Consider the following 22,470-nt stretch of genomic DNA (forward strand, 5'->3'; position numbering starts at 1 on the left):
TCCCTGTTCTCTTCTCCTGTGCTAATCTGCTGTTCTCTTCCACCCGCCACCTTCTTTAACTCCCTGTTCTCTTCCGCTGTGCTAATCTGCTGCTCTCTTCCACCCGCATCTTTCTCTAACTCCCTGTTGTCTTCTGTGCCGATCTGCTGTTCTCTTCCACCCGCATCCTTCTTTAACTCCATGTTCTCTTCTGTGATAATCTTTAAGCTATCTTCCATCCGCCTACTTCTCTAACTCCCTGTTCTCTTCTCCTGTGCTGCTCTGCTGTTCTCTTTCACCGCCTCCTTCTCTAACTCCCTTTTCTCTTCTCCTGTGCTAAACTGTTGTTCTCTTTCACCCAGCCCCTTCTCTAACTCACTGTTCTCTTCACCTGAGCTGATCTGCTGCTCTCAAACGCCTGCCTCCTTTTTTATTTAACTCTGTTCTTTTCTCCTGTGCTAATCTGTTGTTCTCTTCCAACCGCCTCCTTCTTGAACTCCCTGTTCTCTTCTCTTCTCCTGTGCTGATCTGCTGCTCTCTTTCACCTGCCTCCTTCTTTAACTCCCTGTTCTGTTCTCCCATCCTGATCTGCTGCTTTCTTCCACCCCACCCCCTATTCTAAAACCCTGTTCTCTTCTCCTGTGCTGATCTGCTGAACTCTTCAACACGCATCGTTCTTTAACTCCCTGTTCTTATAATATGCTGATCTGCTGTTCTCTTCCACATACATCCTTCTGCAACCGCACACACACATACATACAACCACGCACACACATACATACAACAACACACATACAACCACACACACACAACCACACACACACAACCACACACATCTATCGCCCTCAATCTATCTATCATCCTCACTCTATCTATCTATCGCCCTCACTTTCTCTATCACCCTCATTCTATCTATCGCCCTCACTCTATCTATCACCCTCACTCTAGCTATCGCCCTCATTCTGTCTATCGCCCTCACTCTATCTACCGCACTCACTCTATCGCCCTCACTCTATCTACTGCACTCACTCTATCTACCGCACTCACTCTATCTATCGCCCTCACTCTATCTATCGCCCTCACTCTATCTATCGCCCTCACTCTATCTATCGCCCTCACTCTATCTATCGCCCTCACTCTATCTATCGCCCTCACTCTATCTATCGCCCTCACTCTATCTATCGTCCTCACTCTATCTATCGCCCTCACTCTATCTACCGCACTCACTCTACAGATCTATCGCCCTCACCCTACAGATCTATCGCCCTCACCCTACAGATCTATCGCCCTCACCCTACAGATCTATCGCCCTCACTCTACAGATCTATCGCCCTCACTCTACAGATCTATCGCCATCACTCTACAGATCTATCGCCCTCCCCCTACAGATCTATCGCCCTCCCCCTATCTATCTATCGCCCTCCCCCTATCTATCTATTGCCCTCCCTCTAGCTATCTATCGCCCTCCCTCTAGCTATCTATCGCCCTCCCTCTAGCTATCTATCGCCCTCCCTCCCTCTATCTATCTATCGCCCTCACTCTATCTATCTATCGCACAACAACAGCATCACTCAGGGGCACCACAGCATCACTCAGGGGCACCACAACATCACTATGCGCTATCACAGCATCACTGAACGCCACAGCATCGCTTGTCGCCACCACAACATCACTCAGTGACACAACAGTATCAATCTGTGCAAACATTCAACAACAACTGGTTCAAATATGTTCTCTCAATGTTTCAAGCTTTATTACAAATGTCACAAAAAAATTTGATATTTCCCTTCTATTCTTATATTTTAGACACAATAAAATACACTGAACATAATCTTCACAAAAGTTCATTACAAAAGTTTAAGCTATTGCCATTATAAATTACAATAACTTTTATTTAAGTATTAATTATTTTTAAAAAAACATTGTTATTTGAAAAATCAATACTTAGTCACGTAAATACAAAACAAGTTGCATTAAAAATGCTATAGGTGGCACATTGTCAAAAAAAAGTATTAGCATTGTAAATGACAAAGCTATTAATTTCACAATTTTCAGAAATAACACATAAATAACAAATTTGTCATGTACAAGACAAATAACTCAAACTTTCATAATGCGAGACCTATTGCACTGCAAATGCTTGTTTCCCGGGCCTGCTGACCAATATTGTCGATCAAACCATTTAGACCACATCCTGCCCCAATCTTTTTTGATGAGGTGGGTTTTCTGTAAAAGACATATATCATAGTGTGCAGCCCTAAGCTGAGATAATAATGCTTTTCTTTTAGTTGGAGAGTTCAGTCCCCTCACATTCAGACTAAGTATTCGCACCATACAGTGTCAGGGTTGGTGGCCACTACTCTGGTCCCCATTGTGACGAGTTGTGGCGGTGTACCTAACAAAAGCATTGGAGTGTGACAGTGTGGCAAACTAGTGAAAATAATAACATATATTAACAGTGCAAACATTGAAACAAAATAAACATCAGCACCAACTGGTGCAAGCTTGCAATTCTGTGGTAGTGGTCCATGTCAACTTTTGTCAATCGTCATTAAAGTATGGACCCAAGGGTGCCTTCCTCGATATCTACCCGGCAGCCCCAGTAGGGCGACGTCTTCTCCCTTTTATAATGTTCAAAGGATTGCATCAAATTTAGAGGTATGGCAGCCATTGCTTCGTACATAGTCTCGACTCATTACTAGTTATTCAGTTTTACATTTTGGGGATTGCTTCTGATCTGTAATTTGCTGTAGCAGCTCTTACCGTTCCCTGAAGCTTTCCGTTTTTGTCGGTTTGCTCACTTGTGGTTGTAGCCTATTCCTAGAGTGCCATCTCCGACGTGATTCTGCAGGGGTCGCCCGGTAACAAGCTTGTTATGATGAGGACTCTTGTTCCACTATCTCTGCAGCTTTAGGAGGAGTGCGGACCTTGTGTGTGCGCCCATTCCAAGCAATGACTAGCCGAAAAGGTGTCCCCATTTGTATCCCACACCCTTGTCCTGCAAAAAATCTGTGATGGGCCTCATAGAACGTCGTTGTTGTAGGGTGATGATGGATATGTCCTGAAATAGCCAAACTTTATTCCCTTCAAAGGAGATGTAAGATTGATCTAGTGTTGCAGGCATTAGGAGTTATTTTTGTCTGTAGTCATTGAGGCATGTAAGAATGTCCTGTGGGGAGCCAAGTGCTGATAAGGGGCGGCCAGCTCTATGCGTGCGAACTAGCGGGAGGTCTTTCTCCCCCAGCTCCGGAACAATGTGGCGGAACAGTCGCAGAACGTAGTCCTCCAGGCGACCTGCATCAGCTTGCAAAGGAACGACCTTGATGCGGATGTTAGATCTACAGGATTTGTTTTCTAGGTCTTTCAAGTGAGTTCTACAGGATCTGTTTTCTAGGTCTTTCAAGTGGTATTTGAAATCTGCATTACGGTCTTTGAGCTCTGAAATTTCTGTACGGCATTCCTTCAGCTCTTCTTCTCGAGCATCCCTTGACAGATCCACTGAATCCACTCTTTGTTCTAGGTCGCTCATGTCATGGCGTAATTCTATTACTTATTTTGACACCTTTGTTTTCAAGGCCACTAGCGAGCTGAAGAGGGCTTCCATGAATCTTCGCGTGACAGGCGCATCATCAATTTCATCTTGCTTCTCTGTGGGGCCAGCGTGGTTCAGGAAATGTCGTGCCCGGGGTCGCCCCTGTCTGCTTGGTGGAGCCCTTTGTGAGAAGTTATTCAATGGTGGCATCCTTCTTTGACTGGTAATCCTTATTCTACTCGTACCTAGCTCTCAGTACAGGTTTGAAACAGCTCGCCCAGCATGTCCTCTCTTCAAGGGGTCCAACTGTAGTACCCAGTTTCTTCAGATACACCACCAGCTATGGGCAGTACAGTCCTCTCTGCGGTACTCAGTTTTTGGTAGGCCAGCCGAGGCCCCAATGCCCACACCGGTGAGGGGGAGCAACATCCGGCACAGTACAGTGTCATACACTCATCGGTGTGCAGAAGCTTTTGACATCTGAACGATGACGAGCTACAATGACAGAAACTGGGCCCATCTGTGTGGCTGCATGGTAAACGCCAGGCTTGTGTTCCTCCCTTGCAGATCAATCTGCCCAGTGGGTCTGGTCAAAACCGCTTATATCTTAATGTATTGCCCGGCCAACTTTGACTTCATAGTATTGACAAAATGGATCCCCCCCCTCACATCGGTGAAAGAGCTAAGTTCTGCCACCGTCAGGCTGCTTTACAATGTGGGAGCCTCTTGATGGCCTGGTCGAGTAGGTCCCACCGGCACTCCACAGGTCCCCATCCTGCACCCTACACTGGCACCACGTGTGGAGGTGCGGCCCACAAGTAAGTCTTCTTAGCTGCAGCATTTGGAGGGGGAGGGGTAACAGCAACCCAGTCAGCCATTTCTCTGCGGGTCCGCACCCCAACCCCTATCAATTGGCGTGTCCCGCACCTACTGGTGTTCGCTGTCTCTCCGTTGGGCCTCCTGTTGGCCCAGGGTTTCCCCGCTCACCGTCCTTGACTTTCAGGAAGGCCACTCCCAGACTGGTAGCTCCCGGCCAATGCGAATACCAGATGGGCGTTGGTCAGCCCCTCCAAGACACTCTCGTTGGTGATTGAGGCCCAGGTAGCCCACCGGGTCTTCCTCTGTACTGCCCGGCGTCTTTCTCTGTGCAGCTGTACTCCTTCACATTCCAGACTTGCCATTTTGCCCCAGCGAGAGTCACCCTCAACCGTCTCGCTCTGCCCGATCCTGACTTGATTGGGCGCCGGGGCAGCTCCGCTGCCTCTGTAACGTTGCCTCTGGCCTCTCACCGTTCTTCCGGTCAGTTATTTTTGTATGATCACGTCTCCACAGCTCAGGAACTCTGGACCAGGTGCTCTGCTCGCTCTGCCTTAGCGAAGGCTGCTCTCCGCCATCTTGCCTCTAGCCGGTCCGGACCGCAGACCATCGTCAGCATGGCTTCCGCTGGTTGTTGTCGCCTTAAACCTGCTCTTCCCGCGCCTAAATTGGGGTCCCGGGACGGCCAGTCCTACGAGATACGTCTGCTTGAGATTCAGCGCGGCTGGGTTGGTAGAAGAGCTACTGCACGGGCGCCATCTTGGACACGCCTCCGGAAAACTGTTTTCACTATTGGAAAGTGGTGCAGTTTTCCAATTTCTGGCTTATATCCTTATCTTATGAAAAGCTTCCCTCCCAAACTGTCCTTTTTATAAATCCATCAGAAGGAGATAGCTTCTTGCAAAGTGCAGTGTTCTGAGACCTCTGATTCTGGAAAAACCATTGGTATTGCCCAGTATTCACAGCAGCAGCGCAGGGAGGAGTTGACACCTAGTCAATTCATCCAGGTTGCCCCCTGCAGCTCATTGTTTTCCCAAGCTGACAATACCCTATCATATTTTTGTTTTTGATGCTACTCTTTGACCGTACTCCCACTGACCGTAACAGCGCTCCCCTACCTGCATTCAGCGTGACTCGCTCCTCTCCCTCGAGCAGGGTGGTCGCTCCCAGTGTCCCCTGGAGACACCTGGTATCGTTTCTGCTGCATTGCATATAAATCGCTCTGTTACATTGCCTGCTGTCTGCCTGTGTGCCGCTTGGCTGAATTTTAACGTGATTATAATTTTGCGCTGTTTTCACTGGCTTTCTCACTGTATTAGCGCGTTTCCTTGCAGCGCTCGGCTTTGCTCCCCCCCTCCGCCTCCATTTTGTTTATTATTGTTGCCCTCGTGTGCCCGACCCGCCTCCCAGCTGAACCGCCCTCGCCCCTCCCCCTCCACCATCCATATATGACAGTAGTTCCCGCGCGCAGCGTTCACGCGCAGCGTCCGCGCCCAACCCGCGCCGAAGGTGCGCCAAAGGTAAGCCCGTCTACGCCCAGACCCCCTGCCCCTCGCGCCGCCCAACCCTCCCGCATTACCTACGATGCCGCCGCCCTCCTAGCCCTTAACCCCGGTCGCGCCCCCAACTGCGTCCAAGCCGCTCCTGGACGCACCCATGGCCCGTTCTCCTGCCTCTCCTGCAAATTCAGCGGCACCGACAACGTCTCCGCTCCGACCACACCACAGATCCCCGACCCCAACCACCTAGAATGCATCCTTCTCAACACCCGCTCGGTCCACAGGCACGCCATTGACCTTTGGAACCTACTAGACACCATCTCCCCAGACGTCGCATTCCTAACGGAAACATGGATGAACGCCTCCTCCGCCCCTGACATCGCTATCGCTATCCCTGATGACTATAAGATTACACGCAAAGACCGCACCGACCATACAGGAGGAGGAATCGCTATCGTCCACAAGAAATCAATCCGCATCTCAACCAGCTCTGACGCCAACCTCGCCAACTCCGAACACCTTCACTTCCAGATCCACATCGACCCCAAGACCACACTCAGAGGCACCCTCCTCTACAGACCACCAGGACCCCGCGCAAAATTCAGTGAAGACATCATGGACTTCATCACCCCACACGCGCTCCTCTCCAAAGACTACATCCTTCTGGGAGACCTCAACTTCCACCTTGAGAAGATCAACGACCGCAACACCGCCACCCTCTTGGACAACCTCGCCAACCTCGGACTTAAACAACTGGTCACTTCCCCCACCCACATCGCAGGTCACACACTCGACCCCATCTTCACCTCCAGCAACCATGTCTCTTTCAACCACACTACGGAGCTCCTCTGGACTGACCACAGCTGCGTCCACTTCACCTACAACAAGCCGAAACCCATCATCCACCTCCAACCAACTCTACAAAGAAACTGGAACAAAATCACCACGGAGCAGATCTCCACATCGCTCCTTCAAACCTCCCCAGCCCTCTCTTCTAACGCCAACGAAGCCGCCTCCAACCTCACCCTCTGGTTATCCAACACCGCCGACACCTTAGCACCACTGAAAAAACGTCAACACAAACTTGGCATCAAGAAGGCCTCATGGTTCAACGACGATCTCAAGAAGTCCAAGAAACTGTGCCGCTCCCTTGAAAAGGCCTGGAAAAAAGACCCATCCACCAGCAACAAGGACGCCTTCAAAAGCGCCATCCGTACTCACCACCAACTGATCCGAAAAGCCAAGAAATCAGCATTCAAGGATCGACTGGACAACAACGCCCACAACAGCAAGGAACTTTTCAACATCGTCAAGGAATTTTCCAACCCCTCGGCCAACTCCAACGACATCACCCCCTCTCAAACCCTCTGCGACTCCCTAGCTTCGTTTTTCCACAACAAGATTGCTGACATCCACAACAGCTTTGACAACCAACCCGGAAGCCAACCCACCCTACCATCAGCTGACCATCTTCCCCCCGTTAACACCCTTAACGCCTGGAACCTTATCTCCACTGAGGACACCATCCGCCTGATGAATTCCATCCACTCTGGATCCCCCACAGACCCTTGCCCTCACCACATCTTCAACAAAGCAGACTCCGTCATAGCTCCGCACCTCCGAGACGTCATCAACTACTCCTTCAACTCCGCTACCTTCCCAGAAGACTGGAAACACGCTGAACTCACCGCCCTTCTGAAAAAACCAACAGCAGACCCCACCGAACTCAAAAACTACCGCCCCATCTCGCTTCTTCCATTCCCGGCCAAAGTCATCGAGAAAGCTGTCAACAACCAGCTCGCCGCCTTCCTCGAAGCCAACAAATCACTCGACCCCTCACAATCTGGCTTCCGAGCCAAACACAGCACTGAGACCGCCCTCATCGCAGCAACAGACGACATTCGAACTCTTCTGGACAATGGAGACACAGTCGCCCTCATCCTCCTCGACCTCTCTGCAGCCTTCGACACAGTCTGCCACAGCACCCTTTTACAACGCCTCAGAAACATCGGAATCCAAGGAAAGGCACTGGAATGGATCACCTCGTTCCTCTCCAGAAGAACCCAGAGAGTCCGCCTCCCACCATTCAAGTCCGAGGCCTCTGAAATCATCTGCGGCGTACCACAAGGATCCTCACTCAGCCCCACCCTCTTCAACGTATACATGAGCCCCCTCGCGACCATCGCCCGCCAACACAACCTCAACATCATCTCTTACGCGGATGACACTCAACTGATCCTATCTCTCACCAAGGAACCCAGCACCGCCAAAACTAACCTACACGAAGGAATGAAAGAAGTCGCCGAATGGATGAAACAAAGCCGTCTGAAACTGAACTCAGACAAAACAGAAGTCCTCATCTTAGGTAAATCCCCCTCTGCATGGGACGACTCCTGGTGGCCGGAAGCCCTCGGAAACGCACCCATCCCGACAGACCACGCACGGAACCTGGGCGTCATCCTGGATTCTTCACTTTCAATGAACAGACAAGTCAACGCCGTATCCTCTTCCTGCTTTAACATCCTTCGCATGCTCAGAAAAACATTCCGCTGGATCCCCTCCGAAACAAGGAAAACAGTCACCCACGCTCTAGTCACGAGCCGACTGGACTACGGAAACACCCTCTACGCAGGTACCACCGCTAAACTCCAGAAGAAACTACAACGAATCCAAAACGCCTCAGCCAGGCTCATATTAGACATCCCACGCAACGAACACATCTCTGGTCACCTTAAAGACCTCCACTGGCTACCCGTCAATAAGAGGATTACTTTCCGACTGCTTACCCACGCACACAAATCACTCTACGACATCGGACCAGATTGCCTCAACTCTCGACTGTCCTTCTACACCCCCTCCCGCCAACTTCGCTCTTCCAGCCAAGCATTCGCCACTGTCCCTCGCATCAACAAAACCACCATGGGAGGCAGATCCTTCTCATACCTGGCTGCCAAAACATGGAACTCACTCCCCGCTTACCTTCGCCTCACCCAGAACCACCTAGCGTTCAGAAAGCAACTTAAAACGTGGATATTTGACAAATAATCCTCCTCCCCTCCCTTAGCGCCTTGAAACCCTCTGGGTATGTAGTGCGCTATATAAATTTTATGACTTGACTTGACTTGTAGGCTTCTTCTACACCAGAACAAAGACCTTAGCTCTGGAGAGGTTCAGAAATGCAATGCCTCACAACCAGTGATAATCCGATCTGAACTTTCCACTGCTTCCTCTGTTGTGGTACTGGAAATGCAGTTCTCAAAGTGAAAAGCATCAGGCCTGAGGGAGCAGAGATAGCTGTTTCCTGCCGTGATGATGCATGCATACCATGCACTTGCAATACTTCCTACGTTTGCGCAATACATAATTTTTCAAATCATTTTGGGATGCTTGCCCTAATATCCATCGGACCTGAGGGCATTAAAACCAACATTTTCAGATCGCTCAGCCCCTTAATCCGTTGGAGCATCTGTTCATTCACCCCTGTTCTTTGGAAACACTCTCCTATTTTGTATCACGCTCCAACATTCTCTTAAGAAAAACCTTAACAACTGTCAATGATTACAGTCTTAAATAGAATTTATGGGAGCAATCGACATAGCCAGTTTAGGCTAATCAGTTTCCCATATTGGTGCTTGCTACTCAGCCCCAGGCCAATTTGCATTGGCCAAGGAAGTAAACCCAACAGTCTGATTTGAATGTTGACTCGCTGTGGTTTTGGTACCATTCTTTGACTTTTTTGGGACGTAAGCCATAGTGTGTGTGGAGGGTGTTAAACATTTGGTGAGGTTGCACTTCTTATATCATAATTTATTTAAATGTAAACATTTAGTAGATGGCTATTCCTGAAAGCAAGCTAATCATCTGGCCTCGCCAGTCCCAGATTAACCTTTTGTATCACTCGAATATTCCATTGTGTTATGGTGACGAGGGTATGGTCGGATCGATGTGGGCTTCTTTACTGTGATGTTACTGAAGCTAGTGAAGATGTGGTCCAGCAGATTTCTGGCAATGTGTATGGGGTCTTCAACTCGCTGGGTGTGTCAGAGTTTGCATAGGACCTCGAGGAGATTGATCTTGTTGGGATCTGTGAGGTCCTCAATGTGTTATTTGAGGTCGCTGAGGTGGGCGAAGGCACTGGAGTCAAGGATCAGAGAGACAATGGTGCTGTTGAAGTGGGCGTGTGGTCCGGGTGTAGTAGACGAGGGTGCCACTCAAGGTGTAGTTGGCAGTAATGAGGAGTTTAAAGGTTAAAGGTTAAGTGTTACATGTTGCGGGTGGTGTTTCTGAGGTGATGGCGCATTGGATGGATTCTTTGAAGATGGTTGCGATTCCGGGTGTAATTATCTTGCCATGACTTGCGATCTTGTATCTGGGGGTGGAAGGGTGGTTGCTATGGTGATGAATTTTGCTGATGAGTGAGTCAATTAGGTTTCAGTCCATAAGAGGAGGTCTGGTGAGCAGTTGTGAGGCAGATCCCATATTTCTGAATAAGCCCTCCTTTTGCTGGCTGGTCTCCTTTTATGAATCACTTAGTGACAAATGAGGAAGATAAGTTTTATGTTGTTACAATGTTGTATCAGGATTGTAAAGATATGTGTCCTAGAAAGTAGTCATCTTTACTAGGATTTGTTTGCCGGGAAATCTCTTTTGAAAAAAAAAAGCGTTGGCCAAGTCAATAGTTCTGGTATTGGCTGCTAGATGTTTGGCTTTGTCAATGGCATCTAAAAACATATATTACCTACTGGCGATAGCCAGTAGGTATATATAGTTAGGACCTAGTTACCATAGGAAATTCCGAACATTCTATTGGGAATTACTTTGGCGCAGATTGAGGGATCTGCCTGTAATTTTCCTTAAATTTGCCTCGCTGCGCTCCGGTCCTTCCCTGAAAGTTTCGGGGGGATTCGTCAAGCGGGGGCCGAGAAAAAATGGGGGTCCCAAAACGTGTTTTCCCCATGTTAATTTCCTCAGGGACATTCTGACAAGGCTACAGCTCGAACGGCTTAACGGAATTACACCAGATTTGACAAAATGGTAGGGACTGGTATGCAGCAGTGCCTTTTGTATGTTTGGTGTAAATCCCTCCAGTAGTTTTTGAGAAAATTGAATTTGAAATTTTTCGAATGGCATTTTCTATGGGACCTTTAGAAACGGCTACAGCCCGAACGGCTGAACGGAATTACACCAAACTTGGCAAAATGGTAGGGACAGGTATGCAGTAGTGCCTTTTCTATATTTGGTGAAAATACCTCCAGTAGTTGTTGAGAAAATGGAATTTGAGCAAATTATATATCTGTATGCGCTCAACATTCTATTGGGAATAACTTTGGCGCCGATTGAGGAATCTGTGTGTAATTTTCCAGAATTTTGACCAGCTCCGCTCCGCTCCTTCCCTGAAAGTTTCAGGGGGATTTGTCAAGCGGGGGCCGAAAAGGGGGTCCCAATACGTGTTTTCCCCAGTGATGTCATTTGAGATGTCATCAGTGATGTCACTGACCATGTCATGAATGATGTAATATGTGACATCATCAGCAGTGGATTGCGGGTGCGCGAAATATAGTTAGTACAACTAACTATATAGGAGCAATTTCAATGGTTTTTCAAATGCTAATTCCTAACTATATAAGGCCTGAAACCTAAGGTTTTTTAAGTGAATATATATATATATATATATATATATATATATATATATATATATATATATATATATATATATATATATATATATATATATTATTTTTGCTAAAAGCAAAACTATATTTGGGGGTCTCCAGCAGGATGTACTGCTGTAGGAATACCAGGCACTGGATTTAACTGCTTTCTTTGAGAATTCAGTCTTTGTGAAAGGACAGAAGGCTGCCATTCACAATAGAGTTAGCCAATGATTGAAGTGGTATGAACCACTGTCCTGTAGTGGGCGGAAACAAAATGTAAATAACACAACAACAGACGATTATATATAGCTGGCTGGCTGAAAGCCCCTATAGGTAAGTAGGTAATATATATATATCATTTTAGCAAACTTAAAAGCTTGGCTAACACCAGAGCTACTAAGAAACTGCACATTTACTTAGAAAAGTAAAGGAATTTTAAACTGTGAAAACCTGCTTGTTAATGAAGTGTCTTTATTGTTGAAAACCCGTTGTTGGTGTGTCTTCAGTAGATTTAATGTGGGATACGTCGCCTGTGAATCTTTTCTGCTTTGCAGTAGTTCTGTTGATAGGTTGCCGGCACTTCTGAGCCAGATGGTGTTGGTGTCTCTCTTGTTTAGTACTAGGTCACTCCGGTAGTTTACAAGTCTGTGCCAATCCCAAGTAGGATTGGCACAGATCAGTTAAGGAAAGGGAATCTATCCAAAGCAGGTAAAGGTCTGGGTTAGACCACCTTGTAAAAAGTAGTTTTCCTGTAATCCACACATATAAGGACAAAGACTTCTGTGTTTCAGCTCCACTAACATTTTTACTGCTGTAACTGTTGAGATTTCTCATTAACTTCGACCACTCGGTGCCAGCAGTGAGTCTGCACAGGTCATATCAGTGGTGCATCAAGTCCTCTCAATTTCCCCTATCAGCACCTCTGCTTCCATTGCAGTCAGATGTACTGTTCCTCAAGAAATCTTTACTATTTTGGACTCAGCATTGATGCAGGCAATAGTCAGTCACTTTTCTTTTGGGAATCTTATAGCTGCTGGAATACTTTACTCCTCTCTTATTTTTTTCTCCATTCCAACTGTATTTCTTTTCATAATGTGCAGCAGATTACCAGGTCACGTACATGGTATGAAATATTTTTCTTCATATTAAATATTAAGAACTTAATATGATCTCTGCTTAACATTCCACCCACCAAATCTCTGTTTGATTCATTTCGAAGGGCACATATAAAAATATATATTTTAATATGCTTTTAAGCCAGTATCTTAGTGGTTCCGTTTTATGGTCTCTTTTGAGACATGATGACCTTTCTTCCATTGTGCCGGAAGTTAATATGGTATTGTACTGCACAGTTGATTTTTTTTAATAGATTATCTAGTTGAACATACATATTCCATGCATTACTTTAACATTGCCAGTAATTGTTACCGTTTCAAATAGTCAATTTATCTTTCTGTTGCTTTTTTTCGTTTTTTGCAAGTTGTAGAGCGTAATTATGCAGAGATTGTGTACCATTTTGTCAGAAACCTTTTAGAGTATTTGTCAAAAACCTTTTAGTGAAATTGGCTCTTTTTTTATTCTAACAAATCCAGAGTTCACTGTAAGTAGCTGGGATCTCAAACTTTGTTTAATCCTGGCTTGCTGTTCTTTTCCTTCTCCAGATCTTTCTGTATCTTTTTACCTTATTAAGAACCCAATTCTACAAAACAATAATATAATGAAGCACGTTTATTTTAATGTAACTGACTGCACTACGCTGTTTGTAAGATGTGTCCTCCCCAGGTATGGATGCAAGGCTTTGAAAGTTCTTGAACGACCTCTTGAGCCAAAGCCCCAAGTAGCTGTTAGAAATGGGCTCAATTCAACTTAATGCCACTAGATTTTTCCCTTTGTAGATTACCTGGTTTATAAACTACTGCCTTGATTGAGTCTCACTACCTGACTCCCACTCACCCTGTGCTCTGATATAAAGTATTGGGAGTGCTAACTGCCAGTGTCTGCAATGTTTATGATGTGGGTGTTAAGATTGACCAGCCATACTATCAAGAGAATTGGTACGAAGATTTACAAGAGGCTAGTGGCCTTGATACCTCCCCTGAGCTGGGGCTTCGCTCCCCCCTTGTCACTTAGGAGAGTGCCTCTTATTCTATGGTAATGCATAGGGCAGCTGAAGTCCTTGACCTTCACCTCCCCATCTTGGAGGTCAAAGCTATTGTTCTTACAGAAGTCCTCAGCCTTTGCAAATATTCACTGAACCCCTCCTACTTTTTAATGATGCCCTTCCAGACAGCTTGTTGGGAGTATGGTACAAAATTGCTCTGGCCTCTGGTCAACTGCCAGATTGCACGATGCCACCTCCTTGCCGCGGGAGACCTGGCATTTTTATCACAGCACTGCCCCCCTGAAAGCTTGGTGATGCTGGCATCTTCTAGCAAAACTAACCCCAACATGTTCCCAACTACCCCCCGATAGGGAGTCAAAATGGGTGGAGACATTTGGGAAATGTATCTTATTGTCAACAGCATGACGTGTATTACCGGCGCCTGAGAGATATGCCGAATGGGAATCCGGAGACCAAACAATTGACGAAAACACAAACGATAAACAAGACAGAAGAGAAGAATCTTCTTACAACGAACTGAACCTGACAAATGGATTGATTAATAGAAGCTACAGCACACTCGTCTTGTCCCATAAAATTTCATCACAGATAAGAATCCAAGAAAGCCCAACAGATAAATGTCTGTCTTGGTCCTGAAGAGAGTCCCATGAATTTATGGGATTCGAAACGTGTCGACCTTTTTGTATTGACCTTATTGTATTTGATTCTGTGACTTTGTGTCTTTAGACCTTTTTGTATTGACCTTATTGTATTTGATTCTGTGACTTTGTGTCTTTATAAAGAGGAATTTTCTTTCCCAGCTTTTTTAGGCCAATCGTGGTTGTAAATATAAAATATAAGATGGCCTAATCATTTAGGGTGATCATAAGAAAAATATCTTATTATCTTCCTTTGAACCCTGGATTGCGAAATGATTTGATTCAGGGATTTTATCCCATTTTTACTCTTACACACTTTGAACTAACTTTCCTTTCCCCTCTCACCACTTTGCATTTTGAATACATGTGGTATAAATGACGTCAGATGATTACCGGCGTACACTGAGGCCACGCCCCCTCGAGGCCACGCCCCTCTCACGCTATAAGTAGGCGCTGAATACAAGCGACCTGCCTATACCATTTCTCCTGAGGCGGAAGCCGGGAGTGTCATTGCATTTTTGTGTATCTGTGTTTTTAAAACTTTCACTTGCGAGTCACTTATATTGTTGTTGTTTTAAAACTCACCCCTTGCTGACGCTCGGTTTAGAGCAGAGTCCTTCAACATACTCAGTCGCACAGCGGAGCTTAGCGCTGCCGCGACACACTCGCATCCAGAAAACAGCTGACGCCATTACCGGCGTACACTGAGGCCACGCCCCCTCGAGGCCACGCCCCCTCTCACGCTATAAGTAGGCGCTGAATACAAGCGACCTGCCTATACCATTTCTCCTGAGGCGGAAGCCGGGAGTGTCATTGCATTTTTGTGTATCTGTGTTTTTAAAACTTTCACTTGCGAGTCACTTATATTGTTGTTATTTTAAAACTCACCCCTTGCTGACGCTCGGTTTAGCAGAGTCCTTCAGCATACTCAGTCGCACAGCGGAGCTTAGCGCTGCCGCGACACACTCGCATCCAGAAAACAGCTGACCCCATTACCGGCGTACACTGAGGCCACGCCCCCTCGAGGCCACGCCCCCTCTCCACCTCTTCCGTCTCTATATAGCATGTGCATTTGGAGGAAGCGCAGCGGACGAGCGCAGCGGGAGCGCCGTCTGCGCGCCGAAGGCGCGCCTAAGGCAAGCCCTCTGCGCCAGTCATCGCCAGAACATTGCCTCTCGCCTGTCCCCCTGCACAAACTGCACAGCATAGAATACATTACGAAAGAGAGCGTCTCCTCGCACTTAACCCTGATGTAAGATGCGACAAGCTTGGAGGCTGCCTTGGTCAAACAGGTCTGTACTGTAAGTCCTGTAGCTTTACGACACCTATACCTAGTCTTTCTAGATGTAGAACTACTGCGCCAAAATACTCCTCCCTCATAGTCCTCCAACTGAATGTTAGATCCCTTGTGAAACACCACGCTGAAGTGTTCACCCTTCTAACGGATGAAAGCCCTGATATTCTGTTCCTATGCGAAACCTGGCTCCATGATGACCAAACTAGTATCCAGAACCTCACGCTGCCCGAGGGCTTCTCTATGAAAACCATAAATAGAGACTCAAGGGGTGGTGGGATAGCTGTTGTATACCGAACGACATATAACTGCTCCTTCACGAAGGAAGACATCTGGGGGTGCGAAAGTGCACGGTTTAAGATCACCACTAGTCCGCAGTTTACCCTCTCTGGCCTCTATATCTACCGTCCGCCCGGTCCTACCTCTAGGTTCATTGAAGAACTTTTAGACGTAGCTCATACTCTAGTGGTGTCTTCTCCCAACTTCACCATATTGGGAGATCTTAACCTCCATTTTGACTCTGTGTCTGACCCTACCATCAAGAACCTATTGGCGGACCTTACAGCCCTACAGCTAAACTCTCTTATTCATACCCCCACTCATTCTGCCGGGCACTCACTAGACCCTGTCTTTACCAACATCTTAGAGGCCACGGCGGATCTCCCCAAACCCATGGGCTGGACTGACCATTTCCTTATTAGATTCTCCATGATGGTCAGAGAACCGCTCACTAAAAATACTTCCAGTTCCTGCTATAAGAGGCCTTGGCACAAACTTTCATCTGGTGATCTTATCACTAATCTAGGCGATCTCCACTTTAATGCCAAGAGTAGAGACATAAACGCAGCATATGCTGCTTTTCATGAGTGGATCACCACAGGGCTTGATACCCTAATCCCAGCGAAATGGACCAAAACCCGTAGTACCCCTTCTAACCCATGGTACAATGAGAATTTAAAAACCATGCGGAAAGAATGTAAAAGAGCTGAACGCTGCTGGAGGAAGGAGTATAAGGACATTGATAAAGCCCTCTACCTGTCAAAGTTAAGGACGTACCATAAGGCGATACGTACCACTCGTGCATCCTTTTATGCTAAGGAAATCAACCTAAGTGCCAACCCCACCAAAACCCTTTTTAAGCTAGTACAAAATCTCCAAAATAGCTCTAACCCAGCACTATGTATTACTTCCTCACAACAATGTGATGACCTCGCTACTTTCTTTATAGAAAAAGTGAGGAAAATCTACAACACCTTTCCACAGGATTTCCCTGAACTCCTCAACCCTCTTAACCTTTCGGCCGGCAATCCTAGTCTGTCACTTATACCTAGTATAACCCATGACGACCTAGCCAAACTATGCACACAGGTTAAGTCTGGTTCTCCTACAGATCCTATGAGACCAGCCAAATTTCTAGAATCTCTTGATTTTTTCCTCCCTGCCTTGGCCACTCTGCTCAATCTCTCTTTCTCTTCGGCGGTGGTTCCCACCTGCTGGAAGCAAGCATGGGTCTCTCCGATTATTAAGAAGCCCACGTTAGACCCCACAAAGCCAGAACATTTTAGACCTATTTCGCTGCTTCCATGGGCATCGAAACTGGCAGAAGCCCACGTGAACAAAGTATTGTCCCACTACATGGTCCAAAATAAAATCTTGGACCCATCCCAGAATGGCTTCAGGCCAGGATTCAGTACCGAATCCGCCCTGCTGACTACCATTGAACACCTCCGGAACATACTGGACGCCGGTCAAAGTGCTGCGCTGATTCTACTTGACCTCAGCGCGGCCTTTGATACGGTCTCCCATAATATTCTGTTAAAACGTCTCGAGGCTATAGGGATCTGCGATCTTGCCCTTGAGTGGTTTCGATCCTTCCTGGAGGATAGATCCTTCCGGGTCTCAGCCCCCCCATTTATTTCTCAGCCTCATTCCATCGAACAAGGAGTTCCTCAGGGATCGGCACTCAGCCCATCCCTTTTTAATCTTTATGTCCAGCCTCTCGCTGAAGTGGCAAAAGAGTGGGACCTTACGCTGGTGTCGTACGCTGACGACACACAGCTGGTCATCACTCTAACTGAGGGCCCCTCAATCTCAGCTACGAAATTTAGGGATGGCTTAGCGGCAGTTGCGCAATGGATGACACGTAACTGCCTTCAGTTGAACGCTGGGAAAACAGAAGTGCTGCTCCTGGGAAAAAATCCCTGCTACTGGAGTGAACATTGGTGGCCGTCCCTACTTGGCCCCATTCCTTCGCCCAAAACTGTGGTGAAGAATCTGGGTGTCTGGCTGGACTCCTCCCTTAATTTCCAGACCCACACAAAGAAAGTGGCAGCTACTTGTGTGGGTCTGCTGAGGAGCCTTTATCCGATACTTGGCTTCTTCGACCCCAAAACGCGCCAACTGATAGTTCAATCAATCATCCTGGCTCGATTGGATTATGCCAATGTTCTGTTCCTAGGCGTCAATAAAGCTGAGATGGCACGGCTGCAACGGGTACAAAACTCAGCAGCTAGGGCTGTGGTGGGCCTTCCCCGCAGGTGCTCTGCTAGAACTACCATCTAGAAGTTACACTGGCTGCGTATTGAGTCTCGAGTTCGATTCAAGACTCTCACCACCGCCTTTAAAATTCTCAGATCAGATTGTCCTGGACTCCTACGCCCACTCCTGGTACCCTACACCCCCCAGCGCGCCCTACGCTTCTTAGGACAACACCTTGTGGTTGTCCCTCGAACCAGGCTCAGGAGAATGGGTGGCCGCTCTTTCAAGGTTTTGGGGGCGAAACTTTGGAACTCCTTGCCACTTCACATCCGCTCCATGACAAACCTGATGGCCTTTCGCAAGGCAATCAAAACATATCTGTTTTCCTTGATATAATCTTCCTGTAGTTTCACTCCCTCCCCTCCCTCCCCTCAGGTATCTGTTATGGTTTCAGCGCCGGGACGCCTCGTTGCTGGGGCAGCTGTTTTGCGCTTAACAAATTATTAACATAACATAACATAACATTGTCCACCAACTCAGTGCTTCTTCTGGAAGTTCCAATTGCCTTTTGGGGTGCTATTCTGCGGATACCACTCCTGCTGCAAGTTCTTAAGAAGATCAGGACAGACTGGGGCCAAGGCACCCCAGTGGCTCCAAATTGGACTCAGAGAGTATGGTTTCCAGAACTCCTGGGCTTGAGCATCTGTCCTCAGATCAGGCTGACCCTTCATGAGGATCTGTTGTTGCAGCAATAGTGCATGGTTCTCCACCAGGACCTTGGCAGTATCCACCTTCATGCCTGAGGTGCGACAACTGACTACCTTCATCCTTCAAAGAATCGGAACAGGGTAGGTAGAAGCTAGGGGACGGTTCACTCAGCTTCAGAAAAATTGTCAATAATCAAAGAAAGGGTGAGCTGTATTGGTGTATGGAGATAAGGGGCCAAATGTACAACCATTTTTTGCATTTGTGAACGGCATTGCGACCCGTTGGCACATGCAAAAATCTACATGGCCATGTACTAACACTATTTTTCAACTCGCAAAATAGTGTTTTGCGACTTGCTATTAGGAAGGGGCGTTCCCATCCTAATAGCGACTCTCTAACCATGTATAAATGTCGCAAAACACTCTCAATTTACCGCCCTCTTCAAGAGGGTGGTAATGGAGTCGCAAATGGAAAGGGGTCCCCAGGGGACCTCTTCCCCTTTGTGACTGGCTCTAAAAAATATTTCTTAAGGGCAAGCAGTGGTCCCAGGGATCACTACCTGCCTTTCAAAAATTTAGCAAAAACGTATCTTTTTTTTTAATGCATCCAGTTTTCCTTTTAAAGAAAACGGGCTGCATTGTTTAAAAAAAAACTGGTTTGTTGAGAAGCATGGAGGTCAGCTGAGCCCAGCAGGTTACCATCCATGGGAGGGCCAGCCATTCCCAATGGGATCGCAAATAGCATGTGGCTCAATAATATTCAAGAGCCTTGCATTTTGCGACTCCATTGGGAAGCGCAATCAGTCTCTCTGACACTGATGTACATTCCAAATTGCCACCCAAACTTTGCGGCTCACAATTGAGTGCAAATTGCGAGTCGCAATTTGGAATGGTCGTACATCTGGCCCGTCTGGCGTAAGTAAGTAAACTTACGGGACATATGATAGAACGATTGCGAAAGTTATCTGACTACTAAAAGGTCCTGATTAAGGCCTGGACCTGTTAGGGCAGAAAGACTGAAAACATGTTGAGCACTTGTGAGTGATGCTAAGGGCAATTAGCATGTGCGAACAACATTCCCACCTTACTTTTTAATCTTATCCCTATACTTTTTTTCCACATTAAACTCTACATTTTGAGGAAGAAGAGGTCATTTTATGTGTTGTATACATCTTCTGCATGGATCCCACTGGTGCCCTCCCACAGATGGAGGCAGCACTAACCTGGAGAAGCGAGTCCCCAGGTCTGAAACCCAATGATGATGCCACCCTATAAAAAATCGCTAGTGGGGAATATTTACACCACCTTGGCAATTACTGGTTGAGGGGTTCGGGCCGACACTCGGGCGCCCATGCTCCACACACCACCTTCATCCTTCTCCTGGAGGTGGTTGATATCATCTTGGCAGCCAGGCGTCCCTTGCCAAAAACTCTATACTGTTGCTTGATGCTGTACTTAACAGATAACAAATGCCAGATAACCTTGCCTGGAGGGTGTCTATTTGTTTTGTCCCAAGCCGGTCAAGGCTTTCTCAGGGCACCGTTAAAGGATACCTTTCAGCTTTTTTTGCATTTGCCGGATCAGCTTTCAGTGTTTAAGTCTCCAGTTGGTATGCATTTTTTAAAATGGTTACAGTATTTGTTTCTTCCCTCTCCCTTTGCCATACCATCCTCGCACCTTACCTTGGTCAATACGTTTCTGATGTGCACATCCTTTGATCCACTTCACTGCTGTCCCTTGCTGCTGCTGCTCACCCTCAAGAAAATGTTCCTCATCACCATAACATTTGTGCGGGGTGTGAGAGAGGTTCAAGCTCTCCGCGTCAACTCCACCTTCTTCCCAGATGAGCTGATTTTGTGGACATGAGAATCTTTCTTGCATAAAAGTGTGACATCGTTCCACAACAGTCTGAAAATTACCATGTTGGCTTTTCTTGCTCTGCACACCTCAACAGAGAGCTGAGCATTGACATTGATTATACCAAAGACCACTGGGTGTCTGATCAGCTCTTTGTAGGGTTTGCAGGAGTGAAAAAAGTCCAGGCTGTGCAGAAGAAAACCATCTCTCCCAGAATCACGCTCTACTATGCATTGTCTAAAAAGGCTGCCTCTAGAAGGTCTAAATGCTCCTCCTAGCTGTGCCAAAGATGCTATCACTGCATTGCCATGCGGAGTCAGTGTCCTGACATTTGCCAGGCAGCTACGTGAGCGTTCCTCCGTAAGTTCACAAAACACTATTGTCTCCACAGTCTGGTCTGCCAAGAAGGGCATTTTGCCCGCTCGTTCCTGCAGAACTTTCTGGTTTGACTCCTGCCACAGACCCACCTTCAAATAGGTACTGCTTTGGTATCTGTTCAAAATTCGAGAAATCTGCTGCTAGAAGCTTCTAACATAAGAACGAGTTGTTTCCTTAAGGAACGCACTTTCTGGTAGAGACTCTTATCTAGCCACAGCTTCCTCACCAATCCTCCCTGTTCTATTATTGGACACTATACATAAATAAGATTCCATGTCTTGCAATCTGCACATTGCTTACACCAATTTGCATTTTGGGCTCTGTATGTGGTGGCACAGACATTCTTGAAAGCAAGTGTCGTCAGCATGTGGGAGTGGCACCTATATAGTCTCCACACTTCATTTCCGGAGTGGAACATCATCATTGCGAAGCTGCACAGCGCCACCTACCAGCTTGTGCAGGTACTGCTGAAAAGTTTCCGGATCCAGCCTGATGCCTGGGGAATATTGAGAAGGTTAGAAATCTGCTGTTAGAGGATCTACCGGAAAGAGCAATACCGAAAGTAAGTAATGTGTTTATCAACAGAGGACCACCTCTTTTTAACTGAGAGCTATTTAGCTTTATGACAAAAAAATGTGGTATTTCTAGGCAAATTGAATAAAGTCCTGAATGCGTATTGAGGCAGTTACTCCATTGGACAGAAGGAATTTTATAGGAAGTCCTTCTGCCAGCTGTAGCAATAACCTAATATATTAAGTGCTTGGGGAAATTAAGGGGTGCCTTAGTTAGTTAAAATCTGGGATATGGGCTGTGAGATGACCAGGCCAAGCGTCACAGGTGGCATTGTTGGAGCTTCGAGTTTCTGGTTCCCCCCTATTGGTCTATTCTGTAGTGCCAAGAGGCCACTGCCTGAGCTTCGTGTTAGCTGCCAGAGCTTTGCGTTGAATCATGGTGCGAGTGGCGAGATCTTGGTGCGTACTGGCCCGTTCGCAGCCATGAAGAGCCTAAAATTTTGAATAGAGCTTTTTGAGCCACATCAAGAATGCCAGACCTGAAAGGGTACCACTTGGGGGCCAGGAACTCACTGCAGCGGGGTCCAGGGGTTGGTGCAGGATGTTGAGGAGCCTTTTATGTCCCTGAGTCTCCGATCAGGAGGACAGCAGACTAGCTCATGGAGTCACCCTGGAGCCTAGGTTTCAGGTGTGAAGTTGCTGGTCCAGTTTTCTTCTCACACAGGCAAGATGGCAGCAGGTAAGCAGAGTAGCAGTCTTTTCAGCAGCACAGCAGTCCTTCTTCCTGGCAGAGCATCCACAGGTCCAGAAGTGCACTGAAGAGTTGGTGTCATAAGGTATAGTATTTATACCTAGTTGTGCCTTTGAAGTGGAGAGAAGCTCCTAGAGGCATGCTTTTGAAGTGTACAGGTGACCTGCCTACCTGACCCTGGCTCCAGACTAACTACAAGGGGTATGCAGCCCTTTGTGTGGAAACAGGACACCGCCTGTTCAAGTGTGTGTTG

General features: G+C 47.1%; 1 protein-coding gene across 1 annotated transcript in view; it reads left to right on the plus strand.

Moving 5' to 3' along the window:
• ASCC3 (activating signal cointegrator 1 complex subunit 3) overlaps nt 1-22,470 on the plus strand; it is a 2,217,780-nt gene that overhangs the window by 415,264 nt on the left and 1,780,046 nt on the right. The window lies entirely within an intron of this gene.

The sequence above is a fragment of the Lissotriton vulgaris genome, chromosome 6 (assembly GCF_964263255.1).
Source record: "Lissotriton vulgaris chromosome 6, aLisVul1.2, whole genome shotgun sequence".
NCBI lineage: Eukaryota > Metazoa > Chordata > Amphibia > Caudata > Salamandridae > Lissotriton > Lissotriton vulgaris.